Raw genomic sequence first — 24,614 nt, 5'->3', positions numbered from 1 at the left:
CTGTTCTTCAGCCGGCCTGGCTCAAAGCCAAGCCGGGGCCGCCCGCGCCGCCGGACCCCATCCTCGGACAGGCAGGGACACAGACACAGGTGCCCACGACAGACAGACAGACACACACACACACACACACAGACGGAGGGACACGGGCACTCGGAGCTGGGCCACAAGGCCTGTGGGGGCGAGGCAGCCACCCCGCCGGAGGGGCGCAGGCCCTGGAGCTGCCTTAGGAGCCCTGGCAGCCGCGGGCCCTGCAGCCACGGTGTCAGGGATGCCGTTCTGCCCCCATTCCTGCCCATCAGCCGAACCGCCGCGGGACCGTGTGCCTGTGTTGCGTGCGCGGCGCCCACGCCCAGGCGCGGAGCGAGTCTCTCTTGTGTCTCTTGCTGTGTTGCGCGCGGCCCTTTTCGGCATGGGTGCCGGCCGCCCCCGCGTCGCTGTGGCCTTGGCTGTTGCGGGGCCGCGGAGCGCGCAGCCCGGTGCCAACGGGGCCTGAGGCCCCGGGCGGTCGGGCCATCTGGTGTCCCGGGCCCGCGGAGCGTGGACGTCGTGGCTGAGGGCCGAAGGGACGGTGGTCCGCGGGGGAGGCAGGGCATGTCCTTCGGAGAGAAGGTGCAGGCGGGCCCGGGCCGAAGGTGGGGGGGGTTGCGGGTGGCTGGGTGGCTTGGAGGCTGGGGGCGGTGCCAGGGAATTGCTAGGGGCTGGGGGCGGGCCTGGGGGCGGAGATTGGGGCGGGGCGAGGAGGGCCCGCAGGCGGGCCCGGCCCCGGCCCCGGCCCCGGCCCCGGCCCCCAAAGCCCCGCCCCGGCCCCCCGGAGGGGCTCGCAGGCCTGCGGAGACGGGATCCAGCCCCCGCCCGGCTCCCCCCAGCGACCGCCCCCTCCCCGCCCCGGCCCCGAGGTTCCTGCTGTCGCCCCGTCCCCTCCGTCGGCCGCCTTCGGGCCCCCGAGGCGCCCTGGGACGCGCGGCCGGCTAGGACGTGGGTGGGTGTGCTTGAAGGGCGGGCTGCGAGGGTGAAGGGCTTGAGAGGAAGAGGAGGTGGTGCATGTGTGTGGCCTCCTGCCCGTGCAGCGGGCGCCCTCGGTGCTCCGCGGCGCCCTGCGGTGCTTCCGGCGGGGCGGGGGCCATGCCACGGGTCGCCCGGAGGGGGGCGCCGTCGCCGCCGCCGCCGCCGCCGCCTCCGCGTTGGTCGAGGGGCGCGTTGGCGGCCAAGGGACAGACAGGAAGGCAGGCAAAAGGCCGAGGAAAAAAAGCCTACAGCACCCGGTATTCCCAGGCGGTCTCCCATCCAAGTACTAACCAGGCCCGACCCTGCTTAGCTTCCGAGATCAGACGAGATCGGGCGCGTTCAGGGTGGTATGGCCGTAGACGTCCGCGGCTGCCGCTGGGCGCCCCAAGAGCCTGCTCTGCGCCTCTCCGGGCCAGGCGCCCGCCGCTCCTCAGCCCTCCGCCCGCCCGATCGCGCCAGCCCGCCTGCATGCTCGCCTGCCGGCCCGACTGATTGATTGACTGACCGCCTCCCGCGCCACGCCCGGGGTGGCGGAGGGCGCCTGCCCCGGGCCGGGCGGGGGGGGTGGGGGCCAAGACGCCTCCCGCACCCCGGAGCGGAGGCTGTCGCCGGAGCCCGGGCGCGCTCCCGTCCCCGGCCTGGCGGGCGCGTCGCCGCCGCTCGGCTCCCCGGATGGCACGCCGCCCCACCTCGGACCGCTCACTGGCTGGGGGGGTGCCGCGGGCCGGCGCCGGCCGGCTCCGGACGACCCCTGGCCTCTCCTGTTCTTCAGCCGGCCTGGCTCAAAGCCAAGCCGGGGCCGCCCGCGCCGCCGGACCCCATCCTCGGACAGGCAGGGACACAGACACAGGTGCCCACGACAGACAGACAGACACACACACACACACACACAGACGGAGGGACACGGGCACTCGGAGCTGGGCCACAAGGCCTGTGGGGGCGAGGCAGCCACCCCGCCGGAGGGGCGCAGGCCCTGGAGCTGCCTTAGGAGCCCTGGCAGCCGCGGGCCCTGCAGCCACGGTGTCAGGGATGCCGTTCTGCCCCCATTCCTGCCCATCAGCCGAACCGCCGCGGGACCGTGTGCTGCCTGTGTTGCGTGCGCGGCGCCCACGCCCAGGCGCGGAGCGAGTCTCTCTTGTGTCTCTTGCTGTGTTGCGCGCGGCCCTTTTCGGCATGGGTGCCGGCCGCCCCCGCGTCGCTGTGGCCTTGGCTGTTGCGGGGCCGCGGAGCGCGCAGCCCGGTGCCAACGGGGCCTGAGGCCCCGGGCGGTCGGGCCATCTGGTGTCCCGGGCCCGCGGAGCGTGGACGTCGTGGCTGAGGGCCGAAGGGACGGTGGTCCGCGGGGGAGGCAGGGCATGTCCTTCGGAGAGAAGGTGCAGGCGGGCCCGGGCCGAAGGTGGGGGGGGTTGCGGGTGGCTGGGTGGCTTGGAGGCTGGGGGCGGTGCCAGGGAATTGCTAGGGGCTGGGGGCGGGCCTGGGGGCGGAGATTGGGGCGGGGCGAGGAGGGCCCCGGCCCCGGCCCCGGCCCCCAAAGCCCCGCCCCGGCCCCGGCCCCCAAAGCCCCGCCCCGGCCCCCCGGAGGGGCTCGCAGGCCTGCGGAGACGGGATCCAGCCCCCGCCCGGCTCCCCCCAGCGACCGCCCCCTCCCCGCCCCGGCCCCGAGGTTCCTGCTGTCGCCCCGTCCCCTCCGTCGGCCGCCTTCGGGCCCCCGCGGCGCCCTGGGACGCGCGGCCGGCTAGGACGTGGGTGGGTGTGCTTGAAGGGCGGGCTGCGAGGGTGAAGGGCTTGAGAGGAAGAGGAGGTGGTGCATGTGTGTGGCCTCCTGCCCGTGCAGCCGGCGCCCTCGGTGCTCCGCGGCGCCCTGCGGTGCTTCCGGCGGGGCGGGGGCCATGCCACGGGTCGCCCGGAGGGGGGCGCCGCCGCCGCCGCCGCCGCCGCCGCCGCCGCCGCCGCCGCCGCCGCGTTGGTCGAGGGGGCGTTGGCGGCCAAGGGACAGACAGGAAGGCAGGCAAAAGGCCGAGGAAAAAAAGCCTACAGCACCCGGTATTCCCAGGCGGTCTCCCCATCCAAGTACTAACCAGGCCCGACCCTGCTTAGCTTCCGAGATCAGACGAGATCGGGCGCGTTCAGGGTGGTATGGCCGTAGACGTCCGCGGCTGCCGCTGGGCGCCCCAAGAGCCTGCTCTGCGCCTCTCCGGGCCAGGCGCCCGCCGCTCCTCAGCCCTCCGCCCGCCCGATCGCGCCAGCCCGCCTGCATGCTCGCCTGCCGGCCCGACTGATTGATTGACTGACCGCCTCCCGCGCCGCGCCCGGGGTGGCGGAGGGCGCCTGCCCCGGGCCGGGCGGGGGGGGTGGGGGCCAAGACGCCTCCCGCACCCCGGAGCGGAGGCTGTCGCCGGAGCCCGGGCGCGCTCCCGTCCCCGGCCTGGCGGGCGCGTCGCCGCCGCTCGGCTCCCCGGATGGCACGCCGCCCCACCTCGGACCGCTCACTGGCTGGGGGGGTGCCGCGGGCCGGCGCCGGCCGGCTCCGGACGACCCCTGGCCTCTCCTGTTCTTCAGCCGGCCTGGCTCAAAGCCAAGCCGGGGCCGCCCGCGCCGCCGGACCCCATCCTCGGACAGGCAGGGACACAGACACAGGTGCCCACGACAGACAGACAGACACACACACACACACACACACACACAGACGGAGGGACACGGGCACTCGGAGCTGGGCCACAAGGCCTGTGGGGGCGAGGCAGCCACCCCGCCGGAGGGGCGCAGGCCCTGGAGCTGCCTTAGGAGCCCTGGCAGCCGCGGGCCCTGCAGCCACGGTGTCAGGGATGCCGTTCTGCCCCCATTCCTGCCCATCAGCCGAACCGCCGCGGGACCGTGTGCCTGTGTTGCGTGCGCGGCGCCCACGCCCAGGCGCGGAGCGAGTCTCTCTTGTGTCTCTTGCTGTGTTGCGCGCGGCCCTTTTCGGCATGGGTGCCGGCCGCCCCCGCGTCGCTGTGGCCTTGGCTGTTGCGGGGCCGCGGAGCGCGCAGCCCGGTGCCAACGGGGCCTGAGGCCCCGGGCGGTCGGGCCATCTGGTGTCCCGGGCCCGCGGAGCGTGGACGTCGTGGCTGAGGGCCGAAGGGACGGTGGTCCGCGGGGGAGGCAGGGCATGTCCTTCGGAGAGAAGGTGCAGGCGGGCCCGGGCCGAAGGTGGGGGGGGTTGCGGGTGGCTGGGTGGCTTGGAGGCTGGGGGCGGTGCCAGGGAATTGCTAGGGGCTGGGGGCGGGCCTGGGGGCGGAGATTGGGGCGGGGCGAGGAGGGCCCCGGCCCCGGCCCCGGCCCCCAAAGCCCCGCCCCGGCCCCGGCCCCCAAAGCCCCGCCCCGGCCCCCCGGAGGGGCTCGCAGGCCTGCGGAGACGGGATCCAGCCCCCGCCCGGCTCCCCCCAGCGACCGCCCCCTCCCCGCCCCGGCCCCGAGGTTCCTGCTGTCGCCCCGTCCCCTCCGTCGGCCGCCTTCGGGCCCCCGCGGCGCCCTGGGACGCGCGGCCGGCTAGGACGTGGGTGGGTGTGCTTGAAGGGCGGGCTGCGAGGGTGAAGGGCTTGAGAGGAAGAGGAGGTGGTGCATGTGTGTGGCCTCCTGCCCGTGCAGCCGGCGCCCTCGGTGCTCCGCGGCGCCCTGCGGTGCTTCCGGCGGGGCGGGGGCCATGCCACGGGTCGCCCGGAGGGGGGCGCCGCCGCCGCCGCCGCCGCCGCCGCCGCCGCCGCCGCCGCCGCCGCGTTGGTCGAGGGGGCGTTGGCGGCCAAGGGACAGACAGGAAGGCAGGCAAAAGGCCGAGGAAAAAAAGCCTACAGCACCCGGTATTCCCAGGCGGTCTCCCATCCAAGTACTAACCAGGCCCGACCCTGCTTAGCTTCCGAGATCAGACGAGATCGGGCGCGTTCAGGGTGGTATGGCCGTAGACGTCCGCGGCTGCCGCTGGGCGCCCCAAGAGCCTGCTCTGCGCCTCTCCGGGCCAGGCGCCCGCCGCTCCTCAGCCCTCCGCCCGCCCGATCGCGCCAGCCCGCCTGCATGCTCGCCTGCCGGCCCGACTGATTGATTGACTGACCGCCTCCCGCGCCGCGCCCGGGGTGGCGGAGGGCGCCTGCCCCGGGCCGGGCGGGGGGGGTGGGGGCCAAGACGCCTCCCGCACCCCGGAGCGGAGGCTGTCGCCGGAGCCCGGGCGCGCTCCCGTCCCCGGCCTGGCGGGCGCGTCGCCGCCGCTCGGCTCCCCGGATGGCACGCCGCCCCACCTCGGACCGCTCACTGGCTGGGGGGGTGCCGCGGGCCGGCGCCGGCCGGCTCCGGACGACCCCTGGCCTCTCCTGTTCTTCAGCCGGCCTGGCTCAAAGCCAAGCCGGGGCCGCCCGCGCCGCCGGACCCCATCCTCGGACAGGCAGGGACACAGACACAGGTGCCCACGACAGACAGACAGACACACACACACACACACACAGACGGAGGGACACGGGCACTCGGAGCTGGGCCACAAGGCCTGTGGGGGCGAGGCAGCCACCCCGCCGGAGGGGCGCAGGCCCTGGAGCTGCCTTAGGAGCCCTGGCAGCCGCGGGCCCTGCAGCCACGGTGTCAGGGATGCCGTTCTGCCCCCATTCCTGCCCATCAGCCGAACCGCCGCGGGACCGTGTGCCTGTGTTGCGTGCGCGGCGCCCACGCCCAGGCGCGGAGCGAGTCTCTCTTGTGTCTCTTGCTGTGTTGCGCGCGGCCCTTTTCGGCATGGGTGCCGGCCGCCCCCGCGTCGCTGTGGCCTTGGCTGTTGCGGGGCCGCGGAGCGCGCAGCCCGGTGCCAACGGGGCCTGAGGCCCCGGGCGGTCGGGCCATCTGGTGTCCCGGGCCCGCGGAGCGTGGACGTCGTGGCTGAGGGCCGAAGGGACGGTGGTCCGCGGGGGAGGCAGGGCATGTCCTTCGGAGAGAAGGTGCAGGCGGGCCCGGGCCGAAGGTGGGGGGGGTTGCGGGTGGCTGGGTGGCTTGGAGGCTGGGGGCGGTGCCAGGGAATTGCTAGGGGCTGGGGGCGGGCCTGGGGGCGGAGATTGGGGCGGGGCGAGGAGGGCCCCGGCCCCGGCCCCGGCCCCCAAAGCCCCGCCCCGGCCCCGGCCCCCAAAGCCCCGCCCCGGCCCCCCGGAGGGGCTCGCAGGCCTGCGGAGACGGGATCCAGCCCCCGCCCGGCTCCCCCCAGCGACCGCCCCCTCCCCGCCCCGGCCCCGAGGTTCCTGCTGTCGCCCCGTCCCCTCCGTCGGCCGCCTTCGGGCCCCCGCGGCGCCCTGGGACGCGCGGCCGGCTAGGACGTGGGTGGGTGTGCTTGAAGGGCGGGCTGCGAGGGTGAAGGGCTTGAGAGGAAGAGGAGGTGGTGCATGTGTGTGGCCTCCTGCCCGTGCAGCCGGCGCCCTCGGTGCTCCGCGGCGCCCTGCGGTGCTTCCGGCGGGGCGGGGGCCATGCCACGGGTCGCCCGGAGGGGGGCGCCGCCGCCGCCGCCGCCGCCGCCGCCGCGTTGGTCGAGGGGGCGTTGGCGGCCAAGGGACAGACAGGAAGGCAGGCAAAAGGCCGAGGAAAAAAAGCCTACAGCACCCGGTATTCCCAGGCGGTCTCCCATCCAAGTACTAACCAGGCCCGACCCTGCTTAGCTTCCGAGATCAGACGAGATCGGGCGCGTTCAGGGTGGTATGGCCGTAGACGTCCGCGGCTGCCGCTGGGCGCCCCAAGAGCCTGCTCTGCGCCTCTCCGGGCCAGGCGCCCGCCGCTCCTCAGCCCTCCGCCCGCCCGATCGCGCCAGCCCGCCTGCATGCTCGCCTGCCGGCCCGACTGATTGATTGACTGACCGCCTCCCGCGCCGCGCCCGGGGTGGCGGAGGGCGCCTGCCCCGGGCCGGGCGGGGGGGGTGGGGGCCAAGACGCCTCCCGCACCCCGGAGCGGAGGCTGTCGCCGGAGCCCGGGCGCGCTCCCGTCCCCGGCCTGGCGGGCGCGTCGCCGCCGCTCGGCTCCCCGGATGGCACGCCGCCCCACCTCGGACCGCTCACTGGCTGGGGGGGTGCCGCGGGCCGGCGCCGGCCGGCTCCGGACGACCCCTGGCCTCTCCTGTTCTTCAGCCGGCCTGGCTCAAAGCCAAGCCGGGGCCGCCCGCGCCGCCGGACCCCATCCTCGGACAGGCAGGGACACAGACACAGGTGCCCACGACAGACAGACAGACACACACACACACACACACACACACAGACGGAGGGACACGGGCACTCGGAGCTGGGCCACAAGGCCTGTGGGGGCGAGGCAGCCACCCCGCCGGAGGGGCGCAGGCCCTGGAGCTGCCTTAGGAGCCCTGGCAGCCGCGGGCCCTGCAGCCACGGTGTCAGGGATGCCGTTCTGCCCCCATTCCTGCCCATCAGCCGAACCGCCGCGGGACCGTGTGCCTGTGTTGCGTGCGCGGCGCCCACGCCCAGGCGCGGAGCGAGTCTCTCTTGTGTCTCTTGCTGTGTTGCGCGCGGCCCTTTTCGGCATGGGTGCCGGCCGCCCCCGCGTCGCTGTGGCCTTGGCTGTTGCGGGGCCGCGGAGCGCGCAGCCCGGTGCCAACGGGGCCTGAGGCCCCGGGCGGTCGGGCCATCTGGTGTCCCGGGCCCGCGGAGCGTGGACGTCGTGGCTGAGGGCCGAAGGGACGGTGGTCCGCGGGGGAGGCAGGGCATGTCCTTCGGAGAGAAGGTGCAGGCGGGCCCGGGCCGAAGGTGGGGGGGGTTGCGGGTGGCTGGGTGGCTTGGAGGCTGGGGGCGGTGCCAGGGAATTGCTAGGGGCTGGGGGCGGGCCTGGGGGCGGAGATTGGGGCGGGGCGAGGAGGGCCCCGGCCCCGGCCCCGGCCCCCAAAGCCCCGCCCCGGCCCCGGCCCCCAAAGCCCCGCCCCGGCCCCCCGGAGGGGCTCGCAGGCCTGCGGAGACGGGATCCAGCCCCCGCCCGGCTCCCCCCAGCGACCGCCCCCTCCCCGCCCCGGCCCCGAGGTTCCTGCTGTCGCCCCGTCCCCTCCGTCGGCCGCCTTCGGGCCCCCGCGGCGCCCTGGGACGCGCGGCCGGCTAGGACGTGGGTGGGTGTGCTTGAAGGGCGGGCTGCGAGGGTGAAGGGCTTGAGAGGAAGAGGAGGTGGTGCATGTGTGTGGCCTCCTGCCCGTGCAGCCGGCGCCCTCGGTGCTCCGCGGCGCCCTGCGGTGCTTCCGGCGGGGCGGGGGCCATGCCACGGGTCGCCCGGAGGGGGGCGCCGCCGCCGCCGCCGCCGCCGCCGCCGCCGCCGCCGCCGCCGCCGCGTTGGTCGAGGGGGCGTTGGCGGCCAAGGGACAGACAGGAAGGCAGGCAAAAGGCCGAGGAAAAAAAGCCTACAGCACCCGGTATTCCCAGGCGGTCTCCCATCCAAGTACTAACCAGGCCCGACCCTGCTTAGCTTCCGAGATCAGACGAGATCGGGCGCGTTCAGGGTGGTATGGCCGTAGACGTCCGCGGCTGCCGCTGGGCGCCCCAAGAGCCTGCTCTGCGCCTCTCCGGGCCAGGCGCCCGCCGCTCCTCAGCCCTCCGCCCGCCCGATCGCGCCAGCCCGCCTGCATGCTCGCCTGCCGGCCCGACTGATTGATTGACTGACCGCCTCCCGCGCCACGCCCGGGGTGGCGGAGGGCGCCTGCCCCGGGCCGGGCGGGGGGGGTGGGGGCCAAGACGCCTCCCGCACCCCGGAGCGGAGGCTGTCGCCGGAGCCCGGGCGCGCTCCCGTCCCCGGCCTGGCGGGCGCGTCGCCGCCGCTCGGCTCCCCGGATGGCACGCCGCCCCACCTCGGACCGCTCACTGGCTGGGGGGGTGCCGCGGGCCGGCGCCGGCCGGCTCCGGACGACCCCTGGCCTCTCCTGTTCTTCAGCCGGCCTGGCTCAAAGCCAAGCCGGGGCCGCCCGCGCCGCCGGACCCCATCCTCGGACAGGCAGGGACACAGACACAGGTGCCCACGACAGACAGACAGACACACACACACACACACACAGACGGAGGGACACGGGCACTCGGAGCTGGGCCACAAGGCCTGTGGGGGCGAGGCAGCCACCCCGCCGGAGGGGCGCAGGCCCTGGAGCTGCCTTAGGAGCCCTGGCAGCCGCGGGCCCTGCAGCCACGGTGTCAGGGATGCCGTTCTGCCCCCATTCCTGCCCATCAGCCGAACCGCCGCGGGACCGTGTGCCTGTGTTGCGTGCGCGGCGCCCACGCCCAGGCGCGGAGCGAGTCTCTCTTGTGTCTCTTGCTGTGTTGCGCGCGGCCCTTTTCGGCATGGGTGCCGGCCGCCCCCGCGTCGCTGTGGCCTTGGCTGTTGCGGGGCCGCGGAGCGCGCAGCCCGGTGCCAACGGGGCCTGAGGCCCCGGGCGGTCGGGCCATCTGGTGTCCCGGGCCCGCGGAGCGTGGACGTCGTGGCTGAGGGCCGAAGGGACGGTGGTCCGCGGGGGAGGCAGGGCATGTCCTTCGGAGAGAAGGTGCAGGCGGGCCCGGGCCGAAGGTGGGGGGGGTTGCGGGTGGCTGGGTGGCTTGGAGGCTGGGGGCGGTGCCAGGGAATTGCTAGGGGCTGGGGGCGGGCCTGGGGGCGGAGATTGGGGCGGGGCGAGGAGGGCCCCGGCCCCGGCCCCGGCCCCCAAAGCCCCGCCCCGGCCCCCCGGAGGGGCTCGCAGGCCTGCGGAGACGGGATCCAGCCCCCGCCCGGCTCCCCCCAGCGACCGCCCCCTCCCCGCCCCGGCCCCGAGGTTCCTGCTGTCGCCCCGTCCCCTCCGTCGGCCGCCTTCGGGCCCCCGCGGCGCCCTGGGACGCGCGGCCGGCTAGGACGTGGGTGGGTGTGCTTGAAGGGCGGGCTGCGAGGGTGAAGGGCTTGAGAGGAAGAGGAGGTGGTGCATGTGTGTGGCCTCCTGCCCGTGCAGCCGGCGCCCTCGGTGCTCCGCGGCGCCCTGCGGTGCTTCCGGCGGGGCGGGGGCCATGCCACGGGTCGCCCGGAGGGGGGCGCCGCCGCCGCCGCCGCCGCCGCCGCCGCGTTGGTCGAGGGGGCGTTGGCGGCCAAGGGACAGACAGGAAGGCAGGCAAAAGGCCGAGGAAAAAAAGCCTACAGCACCCGGTATTCCCAGGCGGTCTCCCATCCAAGTACTAACCAGGCCCGACCCTGCTTAGCTTCCGAGATCAGACGAGATCGGGCGCGTTCAGGGTGGTATGGCCGTAGACGTCCGCGGCTGCCGCTGGGCGCCCCAAGAGCCTGCTCTGCGCCTCTCCGGGCCAGGCGCCCGCCGCTCCTCAGCCCTCCGCCCGCCCGATCGCGCCAGCCCGCCTGCATGCTCGCCTGCCGGCCCGACTGATTGATTGACTGACCGCCTCCCGCGCCGCGCCCGGGGTGGCGGAGGGCGCCTGCCCCGGGCCGGGCGGGGGGGGTGGGGGCCAAGACGCCTCCCGCACCCCGGAGCGGAGGCTGTCGCCGGAGCCCGGGCGCGCTCCCGTCCCCGGCCTGGCGGGCGCGTCGCCGCCGCTCGGCTCCCCGGATGGCACGCCGCCCCACCTCGGACCGCTCACTGGCTGGGGGGGTGCCGCGGGCCGGCGCCGGCCGGCTCCGGACGACCCCTGGCCTCTCCTGTTCTTCAGCCGGCCTGGCTCAAAGCCAAGCCGGGGCCGCCCGCGCCGCCGGACCCCATCCTCGGACAGGCAGGGACACAGACACAGGTGCCCACGACAGACAGACAGACACACACACACACACACACAGACGGAGGGACACGGGCACTCGGAGCTGGGCCACAAGGCCTGTGGGGGCGAGGCAGCCACCCCGCCGGAGGGGCGCAGGCCCTGGAGCTGCCTTAGGAGCCCTGGCAGCCGCGGGCCCTGCAGCCACGGTGTCAGGGATGCCGTTCTGCCCCCATTCCTGCCCATCAGCCGAACCGCCGCGGGACCGTGTGCCTGTGTTGCGTGCGCGGCGCCCACGCCCAGGCGCGGAGCGAGTCTCTCTTGTGTCTCTTGCTGTGTTGCGCGCGGCCCTTTTCGGCATGGGTGCCGGCCGCCCCCGCGTCGCTGTGGCCTTGGCTGTTGCGGGGCCGCGGAGCGCGCAGCCCGGTGCCAACGGGGCCTGAGGCCCCGGGCGGTCGGGCCATCTGGTGTCCCGGGCCCGCGGAGCGTGGACGTCGTGGCTGAGGGCCGAAGGGACGGTGGTCCGCGGGGGAGGCAGGGCATGTCCTTCGGAGAGAAGGTGCAGGCGGGCCCGGGCCGAAGGTGGGGGGGGTTGCGGGTGGCTGGGTGGCTTGGAGGCTGGGGGCGGTGCCAGGGAATTGCTAGGGGCTGGGGGCGGGCCTGGGGGCGGAGATTGGGGCGGGGCGAGGAGGGCCCCGGCCCCGGCCCCGGCCCCCAAAGCCCCGCCCCGGCCCCGGCCCCCAAAGCCCCGCCCCGGCCCCCCGGAGGGGCTCGCAGGCCTGCGGAGACGGGATCCAGCCCCCGCCCGGCTCCCCCCAGCGACCGCCCCCTCCCCGCCCCGGCCCCGAGGTTCCTGCTGTCGCCCCGTCCCCTCCGTCGGCCGCCTTCGGGCCCCCGCGGCGCCCTGGGACGCGCGGCCGGCTAGGACGTGGGTGGGTGTGCTTGAAGGGCGGGCTGCGAGGGTGAAGGGCTTGAGAGGAAGAGGAGGTGGTGCATGTGTGTGGCCTCCTGCCCGTGCAGCCGGCGCCCTCGGTGCTCCGCGGCGCCCTGCGGTGCTTCCGGCGGGGCGGGGGCCATGCCACGGGTCGCCCGGAGGGGGGCGCCGCCGCCGCCGCCGCCGCCGCCGCCGCCGCCGCCGCCGCGTTGGTCGAGGGGGCGTTGGCGGCCAAGGGACAGACAGGAAGGCAGGCAAAAGGCCGAGGAAAAAAAGCCTACAGCACCCGGTATTCCCAGGCGGTCTCCCATCCAAGTACTAACCAGGCCCGACCCTGCTTAGCTTCCGAGATCAGACGAGATCGGGCGCGTTCAGGGTGGTATGGCCGTAGACGTCCGCGGCTGCCGCTGGGCGCCCCAAGAGCCTGCTCTGCGCCTCTCCGGGCCAGGCGCCCGCCGCTCCTCAGCCCTCCGCCCGCCCGATCGCGCCAGCCCGCCTGCATGCTCGCCTGCCGGCCCGACTGATTGATTGACTGACCGCCTCCCGCGCCGCGCCCGGGGTGGCGGAGGGCGCCTGCCCCGGGCCGGGCGGGGGGGGTGGGGGCCAAGACGCCTCCCGCACCCCGGAGCGGAGGCTGTCGCCGGAGCCCGGGCGCGCTCCCGTCCCCGGCCTGGCGGGCGCGTCGCCGCCGCTCGGCTCCCCGGATGGCACGCCGCCCCACCTCGGACCGCTCACTGGCTGGGGGGGTGCCGCGGGCCGGCGCCGGCCGGCTCCGGACGACCCCTGGCCTCTCCTGTTCTTCAGCCGGCCTGGCTCAAAGCCAAGCCGGGGCCGCCCGCGCCGCCGGACCCCATCCTCGGACAGGCAGGGACACAGACACAGGTGCCCACGACAGACAGACAGACACACACACACACACACACAGACGGAGGGACACGGGCACTCGGAGCTGGGCCACAAGGCCTGTGGGGGCGAGGCAGCCACCCCGCCGGAGGGGCGCAGGCCCTGGAGCTGCCTTAGGAGCCCTGGCAGCCGCGGGCCCTGCAGCCACGGTGTCAGGGATGCCGTTCTGCCCCCATTCCTGCCCATCAGCCGAACCGCCGCGGGACCGTGTGCCTGTGTTGCGTGCGCGGCGCCCACGCCCAGGCGCGGAGCGAGTCTCTCTTGTGTCTCTTGCTGTGTTGCGCGCGGCCCTTTTCGGCATGGGTGCCGGCCGCCCCCGCGTCGCTGTGGCCTTGGCTGTTGCGGGGCCGCGGAGCGCGCAGCCCGGTGCCAACGGGGCCTGAGGCCCCGGGCGGTCGGGCCATCTGGTGTCCCGGGCCCGCGGAGCGTGGACGTCGTGGCTGAGGGCCGAAGGGACGGTGGTCCGCGGGGGAGGCAGGGCATGTCCTTCGGAGAGAAGGTGCAGGCGGGCCCGGGCCGAAGGTGGGGGGGGTTGCGGGTGGCTGGGTGGCTTGGAGGCTGGGGGCGGTGCCAGGGAATTGCTAGGGGCTGGGGGCGGGCCTGGGGGCGGAGATTGGGGCGGGGCGAGGAGGGCCCCGGCCCCCAAAGCCCCGCCCCGGCCCCGGCCCCCAAAGCCCCGCCCCGGCCCCCCGGAGGGGCTCGCAGGCCTGCGGAGACGGGATCCAGCCCCCGCCCGGCTCCCCCCAGCGACCGCCCCCTCCCCGCCCCGGCCCCGAGGTTCCTGCTGTCGCCCCGTCCCCTCCGTCGGCCGCCTTCGGGCCCCCGCGGCGCCCTGGGACGCGCGGCCGGCTAGGACGTGGGTGGGTGTGCTTGAAGGGCGGGCTGCGAGGGTGAAGGGCTTGAGAGGAAGAGGAGGTGGTGCATGTGTGTGGCCTCCTGCCCGTGCAGCCGGCGCCCTCGGTGCTCCGCGGCGCCCTGCGGTGCTTCCGGCGGGGCGGGGGCCATGCCACGGGTCGCCCGGAGGGGGGCGCCGCCGCCGCCGCCGCCGCCGCCGCCGCGTTGGTCGAGGGGGCGTTGGCGGCCAAGGGACAGACAGGAAGGCAGGCAAAAGGCCGAGGAAAAAAAGCCTACAGCACCCGGTATTCCCAGGCGGTCTCCCATCCAAGTACTAACCAGGCCCGACCCTGCTTAGCTTCCGAGATCAGACGAGATCGGGCGCGTTCAGGGTGGTATGGCCGTAGACGTCCGCGGCTGCCGCTGGGCGCCCCAAGAGCCTGCTCTGCGCCTCTCCGGGCCAGGCGCCCGCCGCTCCTCAGCCCTCCGCCCGCCCGATCGCGCCAGCCCGCCTGCATGCTCGCCTGCCGGCCCGACTGATTGATTGACTGACCGCCTCCCGCGCCACGCCCGGGGTGGCGGAGGGCGCCTGCCCCGGGCCGGGCGGGGGGGGTGGGGGCCAAGACGCCTCCCGCACCCCGGAGCGGAGGCTGTCGCCGGAGCCCGGGCGCGCTCCCGTCCCCGGCCTGGCGGGCGCGTCGCCGCCGCTCGGCTCCCCGGATGGCACGCCGCCCCACCTCGGACCGCTCACTGGCTGGGGGGGTGCCGCGGGCCGGCGCCGGCCGGCTCCGGACGACCCCTGGCCTCTCCTGTTCTTCAGCCGGCCTGGCTCAAAGCCAAGCCGGGGCCGCCCGCGCCGCCGGACCCCATCCTCGGACAGGCAGGGACACAGACACAGGTGCCCACGACAGACAGACAGACACACACACACACACACACAGACGGAGGGACACGGGCACTCGGAGCTGGGCCACAAGGCCTGTGGGGGCGAGGCAGCCACCCCGCCGGAGGGGCGCAGGCCCTGGAGCTGCCTTAGGAGCCCTGGCAGCCGCGGGCCCTGCAGCCACGGTGTCAGGGATGCCGTTCTGCCCCCATTCCTGCCCATCAGCCGAACCGCCGCGGGACCGTGTGCCTGTGTTGCGTGCGCGGCGCCCACGCCCAGGCGCGGAGCGAGTCTCTCTTGTGTCTCTTGCTGTGTTGCGCGCGGCCCTTTTCGGCATGGGTGCCGGCCGCCCCCGCGTCGCTGTGGCCTTGGCTGTTGCGGGGCCGCGGAGCGCGCAGCCCGGTGCCAACGGGGCCTGAGGCCCCGGGCGGTCGGGCCATCTGGTGTCCCGGGCCCGCGGAGCGTGGACGTCGTGGCTGAGGGCCGAAGGGACGGTGGTCCGCGGGGGAGGCAGGGCATGTCCTTCGGAGAGAAGGTGCAGGCGGGCCCGGGCCGAAGGTGGGGGGGGTTGCGGGTGGCTGGGTGGCTTGGAGGCTGGGGGCGGTGCCAGGGAATTGCTAGGGGCTGGGGGCGGGCCTGGGGGCGGAGATTGGGGCGGGGCGAGGAGGGCCCCGGCCCCGGCCCCGGCCCCCAAAGCCCCGCCCCGGCCCCGGCCCCCAAAGCCCCGCCCCGGCCCCCCGGAGGGGCTCGCAGGCCTGCGGAGACGGGATCCAGCCCCCGCCCGGCTCCCCCCAGCGACCGCCCCCTCCCCGCCCCGGCCCCGAGGTTCCTGCTGTCGCCCCGTCCCCTCCGTCGGCCGCCTTCGGGCCCCCGCGGCGCCCTGGGACGCGCGGCCGGCTAGGACGTGGGTGGGTGTGCTTGAAGGGCGGGCTGCGAGGGTGAAGGGCTTGAGAGGAAGAGGAGGTGGTGCATGTGTGTGGCCTCCTGCCCGTGCAGCCGGCGCCCTCGGTGCTCCGCGGCGCCCTGCGGTGCTTCCGGCGGGGCGGGGGCCATGCCACGGGTCGCCCGGAGGGGGGCGCCGCCGCCGCCGCCGCCGCCGCCGCCGCCGCCGCCGCCGCCGCCGCGTTGGTCGAGGGGGCGTTGGCGGCCAAGGGACAGACAGGAAGGCAGGCAAAAGGCCGAGGAAAAAAAGCCTACAGCACCCGGTATTCCCAGGCGGTCTCCCATCCAAGTACTAACCAGGCCCGACCCTGCTTAGCTTCCGAGATCAGACGAGATCGGGCGCGTTCAGGGTGGTATGGCCGTAGACGTCCGCGGCTGCCGCTGGGCGCCCCAAGAGCCTGCTCTGCGCCTCTCCGGGCCAGGCGCCCGCCGCTCCTCAGCCCTCCGCCCGCCCGATCGCGCCAGCCCGCCTGCATGCTCGCCTGCCGGCCCGACTGATTGATTGACTGACCGCCTCCCGCGCCACGCCCGGGGTGGCGGAGGGCGCCTGCCCCGGGCCGGGCGGGGGGGGTGGGGGCCAAGACGCCTCCCGCACCCCGGAGCGGAGGCTGTCGCCGGAGCCCGGGCGCGCTCCCGTCCCCGGCCTGGCGGGCGCGTCGCCGCCGCTCGGCTCCCCGGATGGCACGCCGCCCCACCTCGGACCGCTCACTGGCTGGGGGGGTGCCGCGGGCCGGCGCCGGCCGGCTCCGGACGACCCCTGGCCTCTCCTGTTCTTCAGCCGGCCTGGCTCAAAGCCAAGCCGGGGCCGCCCGCGCCGCCGGACCCCATCCTCGGACAGGCAGGGACACAGACACAGGTGCCCACGACAGACAGACAGACACACACACACACACACACAGACGGAGGGACACGGGCACTCGGAGCTGGGCCACAAGGCCTGTGGGGGCGAGGCAGCCACCCCGCCGGAGGGGCGCAGGCCCTGGAGCTGCCTTAGGAGCCCTGGCAGCCGCGGGCCCTGCAGCCACGGTGTCAGGGATGCCGTTCTGCCCCCATTCCTGCCCATCAGCCGAACCGCCGCGGGACCGTGTGCCTGTGTTGCGTGCGCGGCGCCCACGCCCAGGCGCGGAGCGAGTCTCTCTTGTGTCTCTTGCTGTGTTGCGCGCGGCCCTTTTCGGCATGGGTGCCGGCCGCCCCCGCGTCGCTGTGGCCTTGGCTGTTGCGGGGCCGCGGAGCGCGCAGCCCGGTGCCAACGGGGCCTGAGGCCCCGGGCGGTCGGGCCATCTGGTGTCCCGGGCCCGCGGAGCGTGGACGTCGTGGCTGAGGGCCGAAGGGACGGTGGTCCGCGGGGGAGGCAGGGCATGTCCTTCGGAGAGAAGGTGCAGGCGGGCCCGGGCCGAAGGTGGGGGGGGTTGCGGGTGGCTGGGTGGCTTGGAGGCTGGGGGCGGTGCCAGGGAATTGCTAGGGGCTGGGGGCGGGCCTGGGGGCGGAGATTGGGGCGGGGCGAGGAGGGCCCCGGCCCCGGCCCCGGCCCCCAAAGCCCCGCCCCGGCCCCCCGGAGGGGCTCGCAGGCCTGCGGAGACGGGATCCAGCCCCCGCCCGGCTCCCCCCAGCGACCGCCCCCTCCCCGCCCCGGCCCCGAGGTTCCTGCTGTCGCCCCGTCCCCTCCGTCGGCCGCCTTCGGGCCCCCGCGGCGCCCTGGGACGCGCGGCCGGCTAGGACGTGGGTGGGTGTGCTTGAAGGGCGGGCTGCGAGGGTGAAGGGCTTGAGAGGAAGAGGAGGTGGTGCATGTGTGTGGCCTCCTGCCCGTGCAGCCGGCGCCCTCGGTGCTCCGCGGCGCCCTGCGGTGCTTCCGGCGGGGCGGGGGCCATGCCACGGGTCGCCCGGAGGGGGGCGCCGCCGCCGCCGCCGCCGCCGCCGCCGCCGCCGCCGCCGCCGCCGCCGCGTTGGTCGAGGGGGCGTTGGCGGCCAAGGGACAGACAGGAAGGCAGGCAAAAGGCCGAGGAAAAAAAGCCTACAGCACCCGGTATTCCCAGGCGGTCTCCCATCCAAGTACTAACCAGGCCCGACCCTGCTTAGCTTCCGAGATCAGACGAGATCGGGCGCGTTCAGGGTGGTATGGCCGTAGACGTCCGCGGCTGCCGCTGGGCGCCCCAAGAGCCTGCTCTGCGCCTCTCCGGGCCAGGCGCCCGCCGCTCCTCAGCCCTCCGCCCGCCCGATCGCGCCAGCCCGCCTGCATGCTCGCCTGCCGGCCCGACTGATTGATTGACTGACCGCCTCCCGCGCCGCGCCCGGGGTGGCGGAGGGCGCCTGCCCCGGGCCGGGCGGGGGGGGTGGGGGCCAAGACGCCTCCCGCACCCCGGAGCGGAGGCTGTCGCCGGAGCCCGGGCGCGCTCCCGTCCCCGGCCTGGCGGGCGCGTCGCCGCCGCTCGGCTCCCCGGATGGCACGCCGCCCCACCTCGGACCGCTCACTGGCTGGGGGGGTGCCGCGGGCCGGCGCCGGCCGGCTCCGGACGACCCCTGGCCTCTCCTGTTCTTCAGCCGGCCTGGCTCAAAGCCAAGCCGGGGCCGCCCGCGCCGCCGGACCCCATCCTCGGACAGGCAGGGACACAGACACAGGTGCCCACGACAGACAGACAGACACACACACACACACACACACACACAGACGGAGGGACACGGGCACTCGGAGCTGGGCCACAAGGCCTGTGGGGGCGAGGCAGCCACCCCGCCGGAGGGGCGCAGGCCCTGGAGCTGCCTTAGGAGCCCTGGCAGCCGCGGGCCCTGCAGCCACGGTGTCAGGGATGCCGTTCTGCCCCCATTCCTGCCCATCAGCCGAACCGCCGCGGGACCGTGTGCCTGTGTTGCGTGCGCGGCGCCCACGCCCAGGCGCGGAGCGAGTCTCTCTTGTGTCTCTTGCTGTGTTGCGCGCGGCCCTTTTCGGCATGGGTGCCGGCCGCCCCCGCGTCGCTGTGGCCTTGGCTGTTGCGGGGCCGCGGAGCGCGCAGCCCGGTGCCAACGGGGCCTGAGGCCCCGGGCGGTCGGGCCATCTGGTGTCCCGGGCCCGCGGAGCGTGGACGTCGTGGCTGAGGGCCGAAGGGACGGTGGTCCGCGGGGGAGGCAGGGCATGTCCTTCGGAGAGAAGGTGCAGGCGGGCCCGGGCCGAAGGTGGGGGGGGTTGCGGGTGGCTGGGTGGCTTGGAGGCTGGGGGCGGTGCCAGGGAATTGCTAGGGGCTGGGGGCGGGCCTGGGGGCGGAGATTGGGGCGGGGCGAGGAGGGCCCCGGCCCCGGCCCCGGCCCCGGCCCCCAAAGCCCCGCCCCGGCCCCGGCCCCCAAAGCCCCGCCCCGGCCCCCCGGAGGGGCTCGCAGGCCTGCGGAGACGGGATCCAGCCCCCGCCCGGCTCCCCCCAGCGACCGCCCCCTCCCCGCCCCGGCCCCGAGGTTCCTGCTGTCGCCCCGTCCCCTCCGTCGGCCGCCTTCGGGCCCCCGCGGCGCCCTGGGACGCGCGGCCGGCTAGGACGTGGGTGGGTGTGCTTGAAGGGCGGGCTGCGAGGGTGAAGGGCTTGAGAGGAAGAGGAGGTGGTGCATGTGTGTGGCCTCCTGCCCGTGCAGCCGGCGCCCTCGGTGCTCCGCGGCGCCCTGCGGTGCTTCCGGCGGGGCGGGGGCCATGCCACGGGTCGCCCGGAGGGGGGCGCCGCCGCCGCCGCCGCCGCCGCCGCCGCCGCCGCCGCCGCCGCGTTGGTCGAGGGGGCGTTGGCGGCCAAGGGACAGACAGGAAGGCAGGCAAAAGGCCGAGGAAAAAAAGCCTACAGCACCCGGTATTCCCAGGCGGTCTCCCATCCAAGTACTAACCAGGCCCGACCCTGCTTAGCTTCCGAGATCAGACGAGATCGGGCGCGTTCAGGGTGGTATGGCCGTAGACGTCCGCGGCTGCCGCTGGGCGCCCCAAGAGCCTGCTCTGCGCCTCTCCGGGCCAGGCGCCCGCCGCTCCTCAGCCCTCCGCCCGCCCGATCGCGCCAGCCCGCCTGCATGCTCGCCTGCCGGCCCGACTGATTGATTGACTGACCGCCTCCCGCGCCGCGCCCGGGGTGGCGGAGGGCGCCTGCCCCGGGCCGGGCGGGGGGGGTGGGGGCCAAGACGCCTCCCGCACCCCGGAGCGGAGGCTGTCGCCGGAGCCCGGGCGCGCTCCCGTCCCCGGCCTGGCGGGCGCGTCGCCGCCGCTCGGCTCCCCGGATGGCACGCCGCCCCACCTCGGACCGCTCACTGGCTGGGGGGGTGCCGCGGGCCGGCGCCGGCCGGCTCCGGACGACCCCTGGCCTCTCCTGTTCTTCAGCCGGCCTGGCTCAAAGCCAAGCCGGGGCCGCCCGCGCCGCCGGACCCCATCCTCGGACAGGCAGGGACACAGACACAGGTGCCCACGACAGACAGACAGACACACACACACACACACACACAGACGGAGGGACACGGGCACTCGGAGCTGGGCCACAAGGCCTGTGGGGGCGAGGCAGCCACCCCGCCGGAGGGGCGCAGGCCCTGGAGCTGCCTTAGGAGCCCTGGCAGCCGCGGGCCCTGCAGCCACGGTGTCAGGGATGCCGTTCTGCCCCCATTCCTGCCCATCAGCCGAACCGCCGCGGGACCGTGTGCCTGTGTTGCGTGCGCGGCGCCCACGCCCAGGCGCGGAGCGAGTCTCTCTTGTGTCTCTTGCTGTGTTGCGCGCGGCCCTTTTCGGCATGGGTGCCGGCCGCCCCCGCGTCGCTGTGGCCTTGGCTGTTGCGGGGCCGCGGAGCGCGCAGCCCGGTGCCAACGGGGCCTGAGGCCCCGGGCGGTCGGGCCATCTGGTGTCCCGGGCCCGCGGAGCGTGGACGTCGTGGCTGAGGGCCGAAGGGACGGTGGTCCGCGGGGGAGGCAGGGCATGTCCTTCGGAGAGAAGGTGCAGGCGGGCCCGGGCCGAAGGTGGGGGGGGTTGCGGGTGGCTGGGTGGCTTGGAGGCTGGGGGCGGTGCCAGGGAATTGCTAGGGGCTGGGGGCGGGCCTGGGGGCGGAGATTGGGGCGGGGCGAGGAGGGCCCCGGCCCCGGCCCCGGCCCCCAAAGCCCCGCCCCGGCCCCGGCCCCCAAAGCCCCGCCCCGGCCCCCCGGAGGGGCTCGCAGGCCTGCGGAGACGGGATCCAGCCCCCGCCCGGCTCCCCCCAGCGACCGCCCCCTCCCCGCCCCGGCCCCGAGGTTCCTGCTGTCGCCCCGTCCCCTCCGTCGGCCGCCTTCGGGCCCCCGCGGCGCCCTGGGACGCGCGGCCGGCTAGGACGTGGGTGGGTGTGCTTGAAGGGCGGGCTGCGAGGGTGAAGGGCTTGAGAGGAAGAGGAGGTGGTGCATGTGTGTGGCCTCCTGCCCGTGCAGCCGGCGCCCTCGGTGCTCCGCGGCGCCCTGCGGTGCTTCCGGCGGGGCGGGGGCCATGCCACGGGTCGCCCGGAGGGGGCGCCGCCGCCGCCGCCGCCGCCGCCGCCGCCGCCGCCGCCGCCGCCGCGTTGGTCGAGGGGGCGTTGGCGGCCAAGGGACAGACAGGAAGGCAGGCAAAAGGCCGAGGAAAAAAAGCCTACAGCACCCGGTATTCCCAGGCGGTCTCCCATCCAAGTACTAACCAGGCCCGACCCTGCTTAGCTTCCGAGATCAGACGAGATCGGGCGCGTTCAGGGTGGTATGGCCGTAGACGTCCGCGGCTGCCGCTGGGCGCCCCAAGAGCCTGCTCTGCGCCTCTCCGGGCCAGGCGCCCGCCGCTCCTCAGCCCTCCGCCCGCCCGATCGCGCCAGCCCGCCTGCATGCTCGCCTGCCGGCCCGACTGATTGATTGACTGACCGCCTCCCGCGCCGCGCCCGGGGTGGCGGAGGGCGCCTGCCCCGGGCCGGGCGGGGGGGGTGGGGGCCAAGACGCCTCCCGCACCCCGGAGCGGAGGCTGTCGCCGGAGCCCGGGCGCGCTCCCGTCCCCGGCCTGGCGGGCGCGTCGCCGCCGCTCGGCTCCCCGGATGGCACGCCGCCCCACCTCGGACCGCTCACTGGCTGGGGGGGTGCCGCGGGCCGGCGCCGGCCGGCTCCGGACGACCCCTGGCCTCTCCTGTTCTTCAGCCGGCCTGGCTCAAAGCCAAGCCGGGGCCGCCCGCGCCGCCGGACCCCATCCTCGGACAGGCAGGGACACAGACACAGGTGCCCACGACAGACAGACAGACACACACACACACACACACACAGACGGAGGGACACGGGCACTCGGAGCTGGGCCACAAGGCCTGTGGGGGCGAGGCAGCCACCCCGCCGGAGGGGCGCAGGCCCTGGAGCTGCCTTAGGAGCCCTGGCAGCCGCGGGCCCTGCAGCCACGGTGTCAGGGATGCCGTTCTGCCCCCATTCCTGCCCATCAGCCGAACCGCCGCGGGACCGTGTGCCTGTGTTGCGTGCGCGGCGCCCACGCCCAGGCGCGGAGCGAGTCTCTCTTGTGTCTCTTGCTGTGTTGCGCGCGGCCCTTTTCGGCATGGGTGCCGGCCGCCCCCGCGTCGCTGTGGCCTTGGCTGTTGCGGGGCCGCGGAGCGCGCAGCCCGGTGCCAACGGGGCCTGAGGCCCCGGGCGGTCGGGCCATCTGGTGTCCCGGGCCCGCGGAGCGTGGACGTCGTGGCTGAGGGCCGAAGGGACGGTGGTCCGCGGGGGAGGCAGGGCATGTCCTTCGGAGAGAAGGTGCAGGCGGGCCCGGGCCGAAGGTGGGGGGGGTTGCGGGTGGCTGGGTGGCTTGGAGGCTGGGGGCGGTGCCAGGGAATTGCTAGGGGCTGGGGGCGGGCCTGGGGGCGGAGATTGGGGCGGGGCGAGGAGGGCCCCGGCCCCGGCCCCCAAAGCCCCGCCCCGGCCCCGGCCCCCAAAGCCCCGCCCCGGCCCCCCGGAGGGGCTCGCAGGCCTGCGGAGACGGGATCCAGCCCCCGCCCGGCTCCCCCCAGCGACCGCCCCCTCCCCGCCCCGGCCCCGAGGTTCCTGCTGTCGCCCCGTCCCCTCCGTCGGCCGCCTTCGGGCCCCCGCGGCGCCCTGGGACGCGCGGCCGGCTAGGACGTGGGTGGGTGTGCTTGAAGGGCGGGCTGCGAGGGTGAAGGGCTTGAGAGGAAGAGGAGGTGGTGCATGTGTGTGGCCTCCTGCCCTGCCCGTGCAGCCGGCGCCCTCGGTGCTCCGCGGCGCCCTGCGGTGCTTCCGGCGGGGCGGGGGCCATGCCACGGGTCGCCCGGAGGGGGGCGCCGCCGCCGCCGCCGCCGCCGCCGCCGCCGCCGCCGCCGCCGCGTTGGTCGAGGGGGCGTTGGCGGCCAAGGGACAGACAGGAAGGCAGGCAAAAGGCCGAGGAAAAAAAGCCTACAGCACCCGGTATTCCCAGGCGGTCTCCCATCCAAGTACTAACCAGGCCCGACCCTGCTTAGCTTCCGAGATCAGACGAGATCGGGCGCGTTCAGGGTGGTATGGCCGTAGACGTCCGCGGCTGCCGCTGGGCGCCCCAAGAGCCTGCTCTGCGCCTCTCCGGGCCAGGCGCCCGCCGCTCCTCAGCCCTCCGCCCGCCCGATCGCGCCAGCCCGCCTGCATGCTCGCCTGCCGGCCCGACTGATTGATTGACTGACCGCCTCCCGCGCCGCGCCCGGGGTGGCGGAGGGCGCCTGCCCCGGGCCGGGCGGGGGGGGTGGGGGCCAAGACGCCTCCCGCACCCCGGAGCGGAGGCTGTCGCCGGAGCCCGGGCGCGCTCCCGTCCCCGGCCTGGCGGGCGCGTCGCCGCCGCTCGGCTCCCCGGATGGCACGCCGCCCCACCTCGGACCGCTCACTGGCTGGGGGGGTGCCGCGGGCCGGCGCCGGCCGGCTCCGGACGACCCCTGGCCTCTCCTGTTCTTCAGCCGGCCTGGCTCAAAGCCAAGCCGGGGCCGCCCGCGCCGCCGGACCCCATCCTCGGACAGGCAGGGACACAGACACAGGTGCCCACGACAGACAGACAGACACACACACACACACACACACACAGACGGAGGGACACGGGCACTCGGAGCTGGGCCACAAGGCCTGTGGGGGCGAGGCAGCCACCCCGCCGGAGGGGCGCAGGCCCTGGAGCTGCCTTAGGAGCCCTGGCAGCCGCGGGCCCTGCAGCCACGGTGTCAGGGATGCCGTTCTGCCCCCATTCCTGCCCATCAGCCGAACCGCCGCGGGACCGTGTGCCTGTGTTGCGTGCGCGGCGCCCACGCCCAGGCGCGGAGCGAGTCTCTCTTGTGTCTCTTGCTGTGTTGCGCGCGGCCCTTTTCGGCATGGGTGCCGGCCGCCCCCGCGTCGCTGTGGCCTTGGCTGTTGCGGGGCCGCGGAGCGCGCAGCCCGGTGCCAACGGGGCCTGAGGCCCCGGGCGGTCGGGCCATCTGGTGTCCCGGGCCCGCGGAGCGTGGACGTCGTGGCTGAGGGCCGAAGGGACGGTGGTCCGCGGGGGAGGCAGGGCATGTCCTTCGGAGAGAAGGTGCAGGCGGGCCCGGGCCGAAGGTGGGGGGGGTTGCGGGTGGCTGGGTGGCTTGGAGGCTGGGGGCGGTGCCAGGGAATTGCTAGGGGCTGGGGGCGGGCCTGGGGGCGGAGATTGGGGCGGGGCGAGGAGGGCCCCGGCCCCGGCCCCGGCCCCCAAAGCCCCGCCCCGGCCCCGGCCCCCAAAGCCCCGCCCCGGCCCCCCGGAGGGGCTCGCAGGCCTGCGGAGACGGGATCCAGCCCCCGCCCGGCTCCCCCCAGCGACCGCCCCCTCCCCGCCCCGGCCCCGAGGTTCCTGCTGTCGCCCCGTCCCCTCCGTCGGCCGCCTTCGGGCCCCCGCGGCGCCCTGGGACGCGCGGCCGGCTAGGACGTGGGTGGGTGTGCTTGAAGGGCGGGCTGCGAGGGTGAAGGGCTTGAGAGGAAGAGGAGGTGGTGCATGTGTGTGGCCTCCTGCCCGTGCAGCCGGCGCCCTCGGTGCTCCGCGGCGCCCTGCGGTGCTTCCGGCGGGGCGGGGGCCATGCCACGGGTCGCCCGGAGGCGCGCGCGCCGCCGCCGCCGCCGCCGCCGCCGCCGCCGCGTTGGTCGAGGGGGCGTTGGCGGCCAAGGGACAGACAGGAAGGCAGGCAAAAGGCCGAGGAAAAAAAGCCTACAGCACCCGGTATTCCCAGGCGGTCTCCCATCCAAGTACTAACCAGGCCCGACCCTGCTTAGCTTCCGAGATCAGACGAGATCGGGCGCGTTCAGGGTGGTATGGCCGTAGACGTCCGCGGCTGCCGCTGGGCGCCCCAAGAGCCTGCTCTGCGCCTCTCCGGGCCAGGCGCCCGCCGCTCCTCAGCCCTCCGCCCGCCCGATCGCGCCAGCCCGCCTGCATGCTCGCCTGCCGGCCCGACTGATTGATTGACTGACCGCCTCCCGCGCCGCGCCCGGGGTGGCGGAG

The 24,614-nt window shown here is 76.0% G+C and overlaps 14 non-coding genes across 14 annotated transcripts; all 14 read right to left on the bottom strand.

The window, feature by feature from the left end:
- Positions 1-1,247: 1,247 nt before the first annotated feature.
- Positions 1,248-1,366, bottom strand: LOC140596820 (5S ribosomal RNA). Its single transcript, XR_011998691.1, has one exon. It is a non-coding gene; the product is annotated as a 5S ribosomal RNA (ribosomal RNA).
- A 1,667-nt stretch (positions 1,367-3,033) lies between these two features.
- On the bottom strand, positions 3,034-3,153 carry LOC140596879 (5S ribosomal RNA). Its single transcript, XR_011998750.1, has one exon. It is a non-coding gene; the product is annotated as a 5S ribosomal RNA (ribosomal RNA).
- Positions 3,154-4,823: 1,670 nt separating this feature from the next.
- Positions 4,824-4,942, bottom strand: LOC140596819 (5S ribosomal RNA). Its single transcript, XR_011998690.1, has one exon. It is a non-coding gene; the product is annotated as a 5S ribosomal RNA (ribosomal RNA).
- A 1,646-nt stretch (positions 4,943-6,588) lies between these two features.
- Positions 6,589-6,707, bottom strand: LOC140596818 (5S ribosomal RNA). Its single transcript, XR_011998689.1, has one exon. It is a non-coding gene; the product is annotated as a 5S ribosomal RNA (ribosomal RNA).
- Positions 6,708-8,377: 1,670 nt separating this feature from the next.
- On the bottom strand, positions 8,378-8,496 carry LOC140596816 (5S ribosomal RNA). The gene has a single exon (XR_011998687.1). It is a non-coding gene; the product is annotated as a 5S ribosomal RNA (ribosomal RNA).
- Positions 8,497-10,116: 1,620 nt separating this feature from the next.
- LOC140596815 (5S ribosomal RNA) lies at positions 10,117-10,235 on the bottom strand. Its single transcript, XR_011998686.1, has one exon. It is a non-coding gene; the product is annotated as a 5S ribosomal RNA (ribosomal RNA).
- A 1,658-nt stretch (positions 10,236-11,893) lies between these two features.
- On the bottom strand, positions 11,894-12,012 carry LOC140596814 (5S ribosomal RNA). The gene has a single exon (XR_011998685.1). It is a non-coding gene; the product is annotated as a 5S ribosomal RNA (ribosomal RNA).
- A 1,634-nt stretch (positions 12,013-13,646) lies between these two features.
- Positions 13,647-13,765, bottom strand: LOC140596813 (5S ribosomal RNA). The gene has a single exon (XR_011998684.1). It is a non-coding gene; the product is annotated as a 5S ribosomal RNA (ribosomal RNA).
- A 1,664-nt stretch (positions 13,766-15,429) lies between these two features.
- LOC140596812 (5S ribosomal RNA) lies at positions 15,430-15,548 on the bottom strand. The gene has a single exon (XR_011998683.1). It is a non-coding gene; the product is annotated as a 5S ribosomal RNA (ribosomal RNA).
- A 1,641-nt stretch (positions 15,549-17,189) lies between these two features.
- Positions 17,190-17,308, bottom strand: LOC140596811 (5S ribosomal RNA). The gene has a single exon (XR_011998682.1). It is a non-coding gene; the product is annotated as a 5S ribosomal RNA (ribosomal RNA).
- A 1,673-nt stretch (positions 17,309-18,981) lies between these two features.
- LOC140596810 (5S ribosomal RNA) lies at positions 18,982-19,100 on the bottom strand. The gene has a single exon (XR_011998681.1). It is a non-coding gene; the product is annotated as a 5S ribosomal RNA (ribosomal RNA).
- A 1,665-nt stretch (positions 19,101-20,765) lies between these two features.
- Positions 20,766-20,884, bottom strand: LOC140596809 (5S ribosomal RNA). Its single transcript, XR_011998680.1, has one exon. It is a non-coding gene; the product is annotated as a 5S ribosomal RNA (ribosomal RNA).
- A 1,662-nt stretch (positions 20,885-22,546) lies between these two features.
- Positions 22,547-22,665, bottom strand: LOC140596808 (5S ribosomal RNA). Its single transcript, XR_011998679.1, has one exon. It is a non-coding gene; the product is annotated as a 5S ribosomal RNA (ribosomal RNA).
- Positions 22,666-24,320: 1,655 nt separating this feature from the next.
- LOC140596807 (5S ribosomal RNA) lies at positions 24,321-24,439 on the bottom strand. The gene has a single exon (XR_011998678.1). It is a non-coding gene; the product is annotated as a 5S ribosomal RNA (ribosomal RNA).
- Between the last annotated feature and the right edge of the window lie 175 nt (positions 24,440-24,614).

This window comes from Vulpes vulpes, unplaced genomic scaffold, assembly GCF_048418805.1.
Source record: "Vulpes vulpes isolate BD-2025 unplaced genomic scaffold, VulVul3 u000000749, whole genome shotgun sequence".
NCBI lineage: Eukaryota > Metazoa > Chordata > Mammalia > Carnivora > Canidae > Vulpes > Vulpes vulpes.
This window is presented reverse-complemented; position numbering and strand designations above follow the sequence as displayed.